The sequence below is a fragment of the Melopsittacus undulatus genome, chromosome 10 (assembly GCF_012275295.1).
Source record: "Melopsittacus undulatus isolate bMelUnd1 chromosome 10, bMelUnd1.mat.Z, whole genome shotgun sequence".
Classification (NCBI taxonomy): Eukaryota; Metazoa; Chordata; class Aves; order Psittaciformes; family Psittaculidae; genus Melopsittacus; species Melopsittacus undulatus.
This window is the reverse complement of record NC_047536.1, coordinates 25,313,795-25,327,114: the sequence shown is the minus strand read 5'-3', so window position 1 is coordinate 25,327,114 and position 13,320 is coordinate 25,313,795.

Genomic DNA, 13,320 nt, shown 5'->3' with positions numbered 1-13,320 from the left:
AGCAGTCTGTTTGCTGTCCTTCAGACACAGTAAAATGACATGGTTCCAATAACATGAGAGCTCATTTGTATGTGGAAGCCATGAGGAGAAGAGGTCATGGTGGCCCTGGCAATCTTAACACTCATGATGGTACCGGCACTAAAGGTTGGACGTTAAGTGCATTCTTCCAGACTGAAAAACTAGGTTCAGCTTTTGCAAATGAAGCAAAGAAATCAAAATACACCTGTGTCCCCAGCAGAGCCCAGGACCCTGCACACCCACTTGTCCTACTGCAACTGCATGTTTCATAGGCTAAAGGAGAACTGCAGGGAATAAAAGAAAGCTGGTCTCCAAGTTCACAGCAGTAATCCCGTTAATTGCTATGAGGAGAAGTGAGGCCTGATTCTGTAGTCCCATACATCAGAGGCTTCAGCATGCTGGGGTGAGTGGGTTTATTACTTGCTCAAAAGTAAAGCATGACATCTTTAATGTGAAGTGGGACAAACTTACCTGTCATGGGTGCCCCAAGAATTAAAGTTGAATGACACTTGCCAAGATAAAAATAGCAAAAATCCATTTGTAATGCAGGCACTCTTTTTGCTAGCTGATGGTTTTATCTCATTTTATTTCTCAGATTCCCCAAACCAGTCATTCTCAGTAGATGTCCAGACCACTGTAATTTCATTATATTTACGAATACATAAATTATTGAGTGCATAGGCAAAAAAGTTGTACTTCATAATGATGCTAGAGAGAAAGGAGTAATTTTGCAAGAAGTTACCTTTATAAAGCAGGGCATGTTCTTTTCAGATGTAGTCAACTGAAACCCACAAAAATGATGGTACAGGTGATCTACCAGTAACGAACTTCAGTCATACAACACCTATCCTCTAATGCTAATCTCCGTTGTTTCTTTTGGAGTATTTTGAGAACATTTGTTTGAGGGAGGGAATAAAACCAACGCAGAGTAGCTTTTACACAGGTGGTTGAAAATTGTAATAATCACATGTAAATTGTCGTGGGCTTTTATCATATATCAGACTTAACAGGGCATAGTTTTTTTCATATGGCCTCGTTCATCCCTGCAGCTCTCAAGTGACCTTATCAAAGTGACCAAACCAGAAGCACTTTTTCTTTGGTAGAATTCCTTCTGCCACCATTGCCTTGCAGAGCTGCCTGAGCACAGCAATGCAGCTGTTTCACAGTGTGCTGCCTCAGGAGGATGACAGGAGTGCCACAGCCTGTTAGAAATACCATGAGGATTTAGACAGGCAATCAAGTCTTCCAACCTGGAAGTCTGCCAGGACATCAGGCTTAAATTCTCAACTCATGTAAAAGCTGCTGGGTAATCTTTAGCTCCTGCAGAGGACCAGCAATGTAAAAATGCCTGTAATTTTTATTATCAAATAATTACAGACTACCTGCTGAGCAGAGCACGTGGAGGGAGACAAATGATGGCAAATAGCCTATAATTCCAGCAGAACTGTGTGGCCTGATTTACGTGTTCAAAGTGAATATAAGTTGTTCCTGTTGTGATTGAGGAGCACTTTACTCATGGTGCTGTAAATACTAACACAGCTGCAGGGTAACTGGGAACCAAACCAAGGTGTTTTTATATTGGCTATGCTTCACTTGCCTGGCACCTTGTGTAATATTCATTCCCCTGCAAAACAGGTACAGAATACTTGAACTCAGAATCATGCACTCTTGTCAGCAATACAGGGAAATGAGTTGCCTGGCCCCCGAAGGCCAAATATTTTCTCTTCCCCTTGCCAGACTAACAAGAATAGGCAACCACACATGAAGGCAGCAGGCCAGGAACCCAAAGATTAGTAAGCCAATAAGAAAATGCTGTTTGAAGAAAGTGGTCCTCTAAATAGACACTCAGGTCCCCCAAAAACCATATCCATAGGCCACAGCAACTTTGCTTCTCAAGTTCAGTCTCTAAGAGGTAATACCAAGGGATATAATGTTTGCAGAGCTGAAAATACTGGGTGTGCTGAAAGTGCTGAGTATGTGCATTTACAACCAATGTTTACACTGTAGAACGACTTGCACTCCAGTTTCAGGGGTGTATTTGATGGGACTTTGGGAATTAGTATGCCCTGACAGCTTTCTAGGATAGCCTGTATGTTTAGGCACAAGACTACTGCAAAAATGTTACTGAAAGTAGAATACTAAAAAAGATCTTTCTTAACATTCAGACTCTGGTTTCATCCAGGTGATTTCAGCTGTTAGGGATGGTCACCTCTAAAACGTGGTTCTGCATCAGGGCAGAGTTTAAAGGCACATCCAACATCTTTCTCAGTGTCTGTGAATGACTTGCAATCTATGGCTTCTTTTGTCAAGTATCAGCAAAAAATAGATGGAACCGAATAATAAATCTCTGTTTTTAAGGTGCTGGGGGAGAAGAGCTAGCATCCCTCATAGCAAGAAGGTTGAATCTCACGGGGAAACTCTGGAGGGAGCTATATACATTTAACACTCTGACTCACCAACAGGTGGACCCTGATTCAGAGTTGGCAGGTGGGGGCAGAAAAAAGATATAAAAAAGCAACAAAAAACCCCAAACAAAACTGGAAAGGATTCTAGAATTTATCAGGAAAAAAAAAGTTGCAAATTCTATTGGAACAATAGAACAAAATTGGAAAACAAAAATTGGAAAAGGATTGGAAACAAAATTGGAAAGGATTCTGGAATTTATCAGGAAAGAAAAAGAAAGTTACAAATTCTATTTCTTTCACTCTTAAATAAAATCAGTTAATACGTGCAGAGGATTCTTCATCAGTAATGCAATGTATAGAGCCTTTTTCTCATTAACTCTCATAACATGGCCAAAGGAAGATAGAATTATTTTCCTCACAGGAAAACCGGGAACAGGGATGATACATTTTCCTTGAACAAATAAATGGTGTCATCAGTGCCCCTCTTAGGACATCTCCCAGCTATAATGTGCAGTACTGAGTACCCTGTTTCTCTCATTTCATCACAGAACAGTAGTTCCCTGCTGTGCAATATACTGTATTATTGCCACACTGTTTGCCATTGTCACTGTTCTCCTTTATCACCCCTCATTTCTTATGCCAACCTAATCTTAAACACATGCTTTCCTCTTGCCTTTTTGTGATTGGACTCTGTCATTTGAGGCTGCTGGTGGATACAGACAGAGATTGCTGGCACTTTAGTTGTCTTTATCAGCCACCTGAGATGAGCACGTTCTGACAGTGGAGCAGTGAAGGAAATACCACCTTCCTTTAGTCTGTTATGTTGTGCTATTCACTGAGAAGTAGCATTAAAAGAAATACTGCAGAGTCATACGATGCATACCTGGTGCACTTCACAGAGTAACAATAGGAAAATGTGAATAAACCTTCAATTGGCACCTGGCTCAGTGTATGTATTTATATGGTAAAAAGCACAGGAGTATTATTTACATGCTTAGCTGGGGTTTGTCCTTTCTAGAGAAGTCTGGACTGCTACCTGTTATACTTGGCTCACAATGATTTAAATAAGAATTTATAGACCCTAAAACATCTGCAAAATGTCCCAGTTCTTCAAGGCCAATGTAAATGCAGTGAAGGGGGAAAACCACAGAAAGAAAAGGCTAACAAGGTTTCTCCTTGCCTCCCCCTTGGCACATTTTATAATTAACTTTATAATGTCTGAGAGCAAAGGTTTGAAGCAGATAAACCTCTTGCATCCTTGGAGGTTGCAGCAGTTTGCATAGCACATTACACCAGAAGCAACTTTGTTTGGTTTCATTGCACTGCAAGTTATTGTGAGTATGTGCACTGCAGGGCACTGTGGAGCACTGGCTTCACATCCTAACATGAAAGCAGCTTGCTGTGATTTGTATCATCATGCTAATCAGGAATATGCATTCATTCAAGGTTCCTTTTGAGGGTAGGGGAAGAAAGAAGAATAAAAAATGAGCCAGCTTCCTATCTTGTGCAAGGTGCCACTGGTTTCCAAAGTGTGAAGGGATTAAGCATGTCATTAGTTTTTACAGATACTATTAAAGGCAGCCAGAGGAGAGATCTTGCTGCATGCTGTACTGAGAACTACAGGTGATGGAATCTTCATCTGCCTTCGGACTCTATCAGCATGAAGGAAATTTAAAATTTAAATAGATCTTGAAATTCTAGCCCACATTTTCTTATGAATGACAGATCCTTCCTGCCCTCAGTGGACCACATTTCTCCAAGCCTGAAAACTGACTCTTCCTTCTTAACAGCAAAAAGTGGGAAAGACGTTTGTGGTCTGGTGGTTACACCATGGGGTTGGGAAGCAGAAGAAGTGTTGTTTCACATCTGGGCCAAGTTTCTTGTTCACCATGGACTTGATCCTGCCAAATACTGAGCACCCATTGATTTTTCAAGGCCAAGCCTTCACACAATTCATGTGAGTCCAAGTTCTTGTTCCAAAGCAAAACCTGGGCCTGTATTCAAAAATATTGGTGCTGATTCTGTGGTTATGCTGCTTCCTTCACAATCCCAGCAGCCCAGCATTAATTTCTATTCTCCCTTCTAGTGACATGAGAGCTGGGACAGTCATACTCCAACACTTGACACCTCCTAAGCCCTGATTCTTCATTAAAATTTCATTTTACTCCCCTCTAGGGTTCAGCTTTTACAGATTAGTGGGAGGTCCAGCTTTCTTCTGTTTCTGCCCATACTCAGGAAGGGAGAAGAATAACAATCTGGAAAGAAATTGCTTTTATTCTTACAAATTGCAGAATCACCACTGGCTCTGACATTTGCTAGAGGAGAAGCTACTATACATACAGATATAGTCTGTTCTGAGGCTTGTTTCTGCAGCATGTGGCCTAGAAACAACAAGCAAGCATAATTATATAACTAGTCTGATTTCTGGTTTATTTGAAAACTAGGATTGTAGGAATTTAGGTGCTAGCTCCTTTTAAACACCTTAGATGTGTAATTTTATGTATGTTTTCCATCAATCTTGTGGTGACTGTGAACTAATTCTAAGGTTCTGCAAAAAATAACCAAGAAAAGCAGGTTGCATTGAAAGTGACTCCATGGGAGTCCCTGAATCCTAAAAGACTGGAAACCACCACTGAGAGCAGTGGATGACTTATTTAGATTTGATATGGCCTCTTTTTTTGCATCTTTATGTGTAATCCAGTTCTCAGTGTAAGATTTCAATGTAAGAACTGCCAGTTGCACCGCTGCATGCAGAAAACTGCACAGACCTGGCTGACTCCAAAGGTCTGCGGCTGCAAGCATGGCCTCTTCGGCAAAGACAGAGAAAATAAGAGGGAATTTGGGCCATCAGTAAAGAAAGGTAAAATAACCCTATCTTTGTTCAGTGACTATAGTAACCATAAGCAGCTGTTAAAACAGATTGGAGTGTGTTAAAAATCAGCCTTTCTGTGGTACCTAGTCCAGGGCTGTTACAATAAGGCTTGTTTTCTCCTCATTAAAACAATCATTTGCTCTTTATGTTTAGGAAGATAAATGTTCTCAAGGCACATAACGATATCAGCAAAGATAAATTACAAAGGCCACCAGCCAAATTCATGCTACTGTAAGGAATGCATTGTAAATCATCGCAGCAGACACATGTCTAATCTAAAAGCAGTGCTAGTATGCACCTGCTCATGGCTTGAGACCAGCCCCTCCATTTTATGTTCCTGCAAAGCATGAGAATAATCTTTAAGGAGTCTGCAAAGAGCAGCCAAGGCTGGTGCCCTGTTCAGAAAGCACTTAATCACTTATTTAATTCTTGCTTTGCTGAAAAAGTATTTCAGGATATGAACTTTAGTTCAAGCCTTAAGTATTCTTATATATATATATATTATATTATATATATATTATTGTATATATATTCTTATATACCCAAAACATTCCACTGTGTGCATTTTTTTCTGGTTTATATGCGTGTGTTTTCCTGCCACCATTCAAACCTATCACAAAATGTTTTCAAAGCCTTTCTTTTGTTTTTTAAAGGTAGAAGGAAATGATGGAATAAGGGATATGTTTTGAGTACTTTGTATTATACAGCCCACTTTCATCTGTCAGTGCCCCGTGGGTACCTGATGTTCAGCATACTTGCCAGTACATCTCCTTGCACAAACCCTTCTTGCTGCCCTGTAACAACCACCAACTGTCCCAAACTGCTGACCTATTAACCAAACAAACTCTGCTAAATATTGCCATGTGTAAGTGTACTACTATTTTTCTAATTGCTAAAAACATGTCCTTCCTGCATTCAATAGCTTCTAGCAGAGATTGTTAACATCTGGGTATTTAGCACAATAGAGGCTTTAAACTTAAAGGAACATTGTCCAGGTCAGTCAGTGAATTTGGCCATATGTATTTTTTTATAGATGATTCTTTTCATGTTATCTGTGTTACATTTGAAACCGTGAATCAATAACTCTCATGAGAATTAAGTCAGGAGAGAGCATAATTCATTATAAAAAGATGTGAGAGAAGACGGATGTAAACTCGGATGGGTGATGATGGATTGGAACTGCTTTTGGACTGGGTGTATAGCATTTTAGTAGGAGAATAAAGTATGGAGGGAACACAGTCTCCCTTGGTATTTTCTGATGTCGTTGTGTGGGGTAGCTGTGGGCATTATGACCTAAAAAGTCCCAATCACTCCCAGCTATGTTGGCATCAGTGTATGGAGTGTTGCAGACCATGCTTTGTTTTACCTGTGGCTTTAGTGGTAAGGGAGCCCATCTTTCATATGGCTGTAATAATTTTGAAAACTTAATTTTACTTGCCACCACTAATTGCAAGGGGCTTTTTCCTCCAGCTTTTTGCTTGTCATTGAGAAGTCATTTTTATTCTTGTTTCTAGACAGCTTTAGTTCCTGCAGTTGTGAGCTGGTTTGCTGCTACAGCATTTGTATTTAAGCATGAAAAACAGATGTCTAGACCCAGTAGTGCTGGGGAGGGAAATTTCTTTGGTATTTGAACTAAAAATATGGAAATTTCCCCTCATCTTCTATCTTGTAAAGCTTTGTTTTTACAGACGTATCTAATCTTAAATCAAACTGTTTCTCTGCTTAGTTATACCAGTCCTTTTGAGCCAATACAGTCCATCATCATCAGCGACAGTTTAGGTATTACAAAAATAAATCTGAGCCCTGCACCCCTATGTCCCAAAACATTAAGGATAAAGCAGAGATACACTGCATTTACAGAAGCAAGATTTAACCTCATTATCTCAAGTGAGTTGTATGTGTACTGTAAACAGTGATGTTGTCCGGCTCAAGAGTCAAGCTTTCACAGAAAGAGGTAACTTCTGTGACTTTCAGTGCCAGTCTTTTCCGTTTTCTGCATCACCACTGCAGCATCACAGATAGATAACAGCAGCTTGGTTGCATGGATGTTAAGGAGCCTGCAGACACAGATGTGCTGCAGGACAGAGGCGAGACAGAGACCTGCACTAAGATTCCAGCTCTGCAAGCAACTGCCCAACCTGAAATGCAGAGCTGACAGGGGGACCTTTGATCCTCTGAAAACAGAAAGTGCAATTGATTCTTTTCACTTAGAAGCATGACTAGTGTTACATTTCCTGAGCTGGACAAGGGTGGTCCAGATGTCCATGACAGTTTTTTGCATAAGCACTTTAAATTTTTGTTTTTCTAGCTGTTTGCTCTTCTTTCCTAGTTTAAAAAATGCTCTTCACATACTGTCACTGTTGTTGAAATCACTGCCCTGAAAAACGAGTTACATCAGCCTTTAGCCTTTAATAGTTTATTGGATCTCTGGTTGCTAGTGGGAAAATAGACAAAACTAGGCAGACAGGAAAAACTGTGGGCAGTTATTTATGAGAATTTTGGGTCATTTTTTTCTTTCAAACAAGTTAGTAGTAAAACAAAATGCTGGAAAAAATGCCAATTTTTACGCAATCAACTTACAAGTCAAATAATTGGACATACAAACTGATTATTCAACTGCATGTGCATTTTGAACAATCTGGAATATTCTTTATGGACCAGATTCCAAATTATTCATACAATCTGCAAAAAGTCAATATGTGTTAAGAACAACATCATTCTGTCTCCATTTTTATTCTTCTGCATGTTTACATGTCCACTGTAGTCGCTGTGTACACAGAGGTCCCAGTCCTACATGCAGAGAGTTGTACATGATCTCTACAGAGGAGAAACGGAGACTAGTTAATAGAATTACAGAATCACTCAATAGTTTGGGTTGGAAGGGACCTTCAAGTTCATCTAGTTCCAAGCTCCATTCAACCTGGCTTTGAACACTGCCACAGATGGGGCAGCCACAGCTTCTCTGAGCAACCTGTGCCAAGGCCTCAGCACCTTCACAGGGAAGGCTTTCTTCCTTATACCTTATCTAAATCTCCTGTCTGTCAGTCTAAAGCCATTCCCTCTTGTGCTATCAATCACTACATGCTCTTATAAAAAGTCCTTCTCCAGCTTTCTTTTCAGACCCTGTAGGTATTAGAAAGCCACTTTAAGGTCTCTCTTGAGCCTTCTCTTCTCTGGTTGCATACATCTAGGCTGCTGTAGAGATGGACGGGTCTAATACATAGGTCTATTCACCATTCAGTAATCAGAATGGCTTGAATGTGTTTACTTATTACCAGTGTGCTGCTAGTTCAAGCACAGTGCTTTCTGCCCATATGTACAAGATAGAATATGATCAACAAAAACATCTTTGTTCATGAAATGACATGGGCTGTGGAAGAAGCTCTTTTTCTGCTTCAGTTATTAAAAATCTGAGTGACTTACAGTGCATGTTATAAAAGCACGACATGAAAGTTGTCCTCCTTGGTCTAAACTGATGCCACATTCAGTTGAAAGTGCATCAAAATGGGGACATTACCACAGAGTGCTTGGCTGTCTCTGTGCCAGGCCAACTCTCTTAGGTGAGAGGAATCTTCTCTTCATTGTCTCTGAGCCTGAGCTCTGATTTTTGTCCTTGTAACTGTACACTGGGGGACCAGCCCCAACAAAAAACCTGTTACCATCAGCGAGTGTTCATGTGTGGACTTGACACAGATTAACTCAGATTGGTGATAAGCGTATGCAGAGATTAGCATTTACTGCTATGCCCAATGCAACTGTAGCCATCCTTTAAGAACTTTTTAAACCTGGAGAGTGTAAACGCTGCTTAATCCATTTAGCTAGGTCACTAGGAAGGTGTAAAATTAATATTTCTCATTAAATAAATAAACATTGCTGTGTATGTAGCCATACATTCCCGTGAAAAATACCATTCTTTATCCTGGCAGTGACACTTTCCTTAGTGCTTTGTTATGTTCAGTAGTGACATATTTCTTTCTGGAATTTTTATGGTATAGTTTCATAGTATTTCTCTTTGTAAGGCTTCTAAATAAAGGACAACAGAATAGAGCAGGCTTCATAAATTACCCCACTGAGGCTTTGAGGTAGAAAGTTTCTAGTATGCACAGAAATCTTCACCTTTCCTAGGCAACTCCAAGACAAAGACTTGCAGGATAACAAGAAATTTAGTGTCAGATAATCTTAATAATAAATATTAATACAGATCATCATAACTAATACTAGAATCTGTATCTCATAAGTTATCCCATGGGTATTCCTTCTTTCCTTTAACATCTAAGGAAACACATCCCAGATAGTGCATCCAAGGCCTACTCAGTTCAGGGGCAAGCCTGCTGTGGGCTGTGGTCACCCTGCCCGACTGCAAGACACTTATTTCTCTGATAATAAAAATAAACTAGAACAGTTTCTGAGCCACTTCCAAGTTTGCTTCTGGAATATCAAACATAAGTTTTCATTCTCTTATTTCTTGATTAATGCATTGAACATCAGCTTTTTTTGGTGATTTCTAAACTTTAATCAAGAAGAAATGACCCCCTGATGGGCATTTTAATCTTGTTTCTATGTTTTTAAAGGAAATTAAATGTTAATTGCTGCTTGGTAAATTCATCTACAACAGTGATTTTCAATTCATCCCACAAACAGTAAGAAAATAAAGATAATTGTGTGGCATTTCCTGCTGAATAAAGGGAGCAAGGACTTTTTCTCCCAAATAATATTTTTAAAATAAAGTATTTTTAAAGATTACTGTTACTGTATATTTTTAAATGTCTGTTACTTTCAAATGCCCAGCTAAGCCGACTGCAGTAATTGTTAGGAAAATATTTCTCTCCCTGTCTCAGAGGTGACTGTATGAGAACTATGACTTTGTTTAAGAAGAGATTAAAAAGGAACAAGAAATTGCCATTGCATATTCAATAGCAGCCTGAAAATACAGAGCCCAGCTGCACTGGTGGATTCGTATGTGACATGCAGCATATGTAGCTTGAGTCTATTGGAAGAAATAATCATACACTGGTTATAGCACAGCCTACTATCAACTTGCAAGTCTAGACTGTTGATCTGGGGATCTCACCACTTGTACTTGCTCTTTCATTATGTATTGGGACTGGTCATCAAATGTTCTGACTACACCATCCCAGGAAGTTGGGAGTTTCAAAAGATGTTACAGGCTGGCTACCCTGAAATCAAGGCATGCCAAAACACACGCAAATTGAGACCCACACATCTGGCTTTCCAACAGTGCTGCCCACAGCCATCCAAATTTAGGATTGAGCTCTTGTATTGCCAAAGATTTAAACCTAAAAAAATAGCTTTGGAGTAAAATTTCGGTAAGATTTACCACTAAAACCATCTCTGTAACCAGCAAGCAAAGACCTCATGGTTTCAAATATTACTTTTTGATCTTTTTAACAAAAGCATTGACATTATTCTGTGAAGCAAAGCAGAAGCTGTGAAGATCACATCTTCCACATCATGCAATCATAAGAAAAAAAATATATTGAAAAATGTCTCTATTATAAAATCTACACATTAACAGGTGGAAAAACAGCAACATAATTTAGCTTTCGACACAGAAATGTCTTCCTTGGAGCCAAGCAAATTCACTCTGGTGTTTAATCTGAACTTTTGCCAATTTTCTGTCCGTAATGGGAATCCAGTGGAAACTCTAGGGGAGAAAGAATTAAAGATGAATGCTACTTTTAGTGCAGAAGCTTTGTCTAAGCAAATTTCATAGGGGCAAGCAGAGCACAGTCTTAGGGACTGGTCTCAGAGCAGCACTAGTATAGCTTAGAGAGCGTGCTGGTTTGCTTTTGGAAGTGTCTGCCAGAGTACACAGGTGACTTACCTCTTATGTGAAATGATCATTATCAGTTCAGACTTTAGCACGAATGTAAGTTCAGGTGCTCCAGACACACTTGCTCTCACACTTGCATGTGCACACACGCTTGGTTCTACCATCTTAGCCATCTTCTGAACCAGATATTTCAGTGATGCTCTGCAGCCACTCCATCACATGGTCCACAACCAAAGCTGATGCTCAGTTCTCTCTTGTCTCTGGAAATTATTAGGGAATCCACCCACTATGGTCCTAAAAGTTCCCTACTTTGAAGAAACATTGGATTGCAATAAAGAAACCCTAGGACTAAAGAAAACTTCTCACAGGAAAGTGGAATGTGCAAGAAGAGCTTGTGGGAGCAGAGGATGGGTTTGCCTTGGGTCAGTATGCCCATTTAAAATCCAGAGGGGGTCAAAATTAATATTTTTTTTCTAAATTTCACATATGTTGTTTTATTAATAGGAAACCCTGAGATGTTCAAAGGAGACAAGGAGCTCAACTGCCAGTATCATTGAATTTTAATGATAGATGTATTCCTTAGGCTCTTTTAAAATCCCAGCTTTAATGTGTTGCTTCCTGCAAGGCTAGAAAGCTTGATTCCAAGCAATAACTAGAAGTCTTCTAATCCAAAGAAAAATTAGATTAAGCCATACTTCCCCTTTATAGTGATTAGACTAAAGCTGCTAAAATTGAAGCTTCCTCATAGAAATTACTTTCAATTTTTTATTGTTAGTGACTCACTTTGGATTGAAAGCTGGTAAGTGGGGTAAATATAATGTTAAACATGCTAACAATGAAGTTTTCAGTCTAATCAATCTCTCTGTTACTACAGCAAATGGAATTATCTTAATGGAGTGCCAAGATAAGTAAGAAACTGAAAGTAATCTGAAAATTTCTCTAACTGCCTGTTAATGGTGGACTTTCCTTCATTTTCTCCTTTGAAAACATTCCAAGAGTGTTCAGAACTTGCGTGAAATATTTCTTTAAATATTGCATAAGAATGACTTTTGTGTTGGCTGATTTAAATGGGGGAAAAAAACCCAAATCCAACAAAACCCTGTTTTGCAAAGATGGTGAAAAAACATCTGGAAATCTCCTTTGTTTGCATTGACAGGTATTTTATAGGGTGCTTGAGACTGAACAAACAATTGATTTTCTTACCTTCAGTATAAAACCAGAAAAAATTAGGAAAATAAATAAAAATACAGGAGGGAAAACTTACAAGACAAATTAGTTGCACAGTGAGATAGTAGTAAACTAAAATGTTTCCTATGGCCATAAGAAGGACTCTGCAGTAACATCACTTTGTTGGAAGGCTCAACACAAATTATCAATACCTTTAGAGCTTTCTTGTCTATAGGATGAGAGATGAAGCATGTCTAAATCTGCATGTATATGAGAGCTATGTCCCAGTCAGTAACTGGTATCCCACTGATATTTTGAACTGGCTATAACTGGAGCAAGGCTCTTCCTTTGCTCTGCTGCTCAGAAATCACAGGGTCTGTCCCCTGGAGACAGGGTGCAATGAAGAGCATGGGGCTCAGAGACCTGGCCTGCATGACAGTCGTTGTTTGATGGGCACATTATAGTTTAACACTTCCACAGTAACCGCCTCAGCAGGGCATCAGGACCACACAGTCTGAGTTCAGAAATTCTCACCGTCTTCAACCCTCCTCTCCCAGCATCTCCAAAAGCCGACATGCTGCCATGCAGTAGGCTTTTCCCTGGATTGATCCCTGTCCTGGGCGAGCAGCCGGCACAGCTCCATCAGAGCCTCCCTGCACTGCAGCCTGTAAGACATTTCTTTGTTCTCTCCTCACAACCAGTGGTTGTGGTTTGCTGCTTGCATAGCCTCAGGTATGCAGGAGGGAAGTCAGGGCAGAGAGATTTTCCATTAAATACCTTGGAAAGGCTCCATCTTGTTTGGAAAAGGACCTTGGCGTGTCTACCATGTTGTGGTGACAAACATCAAGAAATCTCCTTGCACCATTTGTGCTTCTAAATACACTGTCCACCAAGAGATCCTGGTGTCAGCCTCTGCTGGAAGATGTCCCAGCAATATCAAGGGGATCACTGAAATCTGTCAGTGACTGAGAATTACTGAGCAATGGGCATCACTACCTGAGCTGCTATGGCAAGAGCTAGAGCCCCATGCCATGGCATGGCTCCAGGCAGGAAACATGCAACCA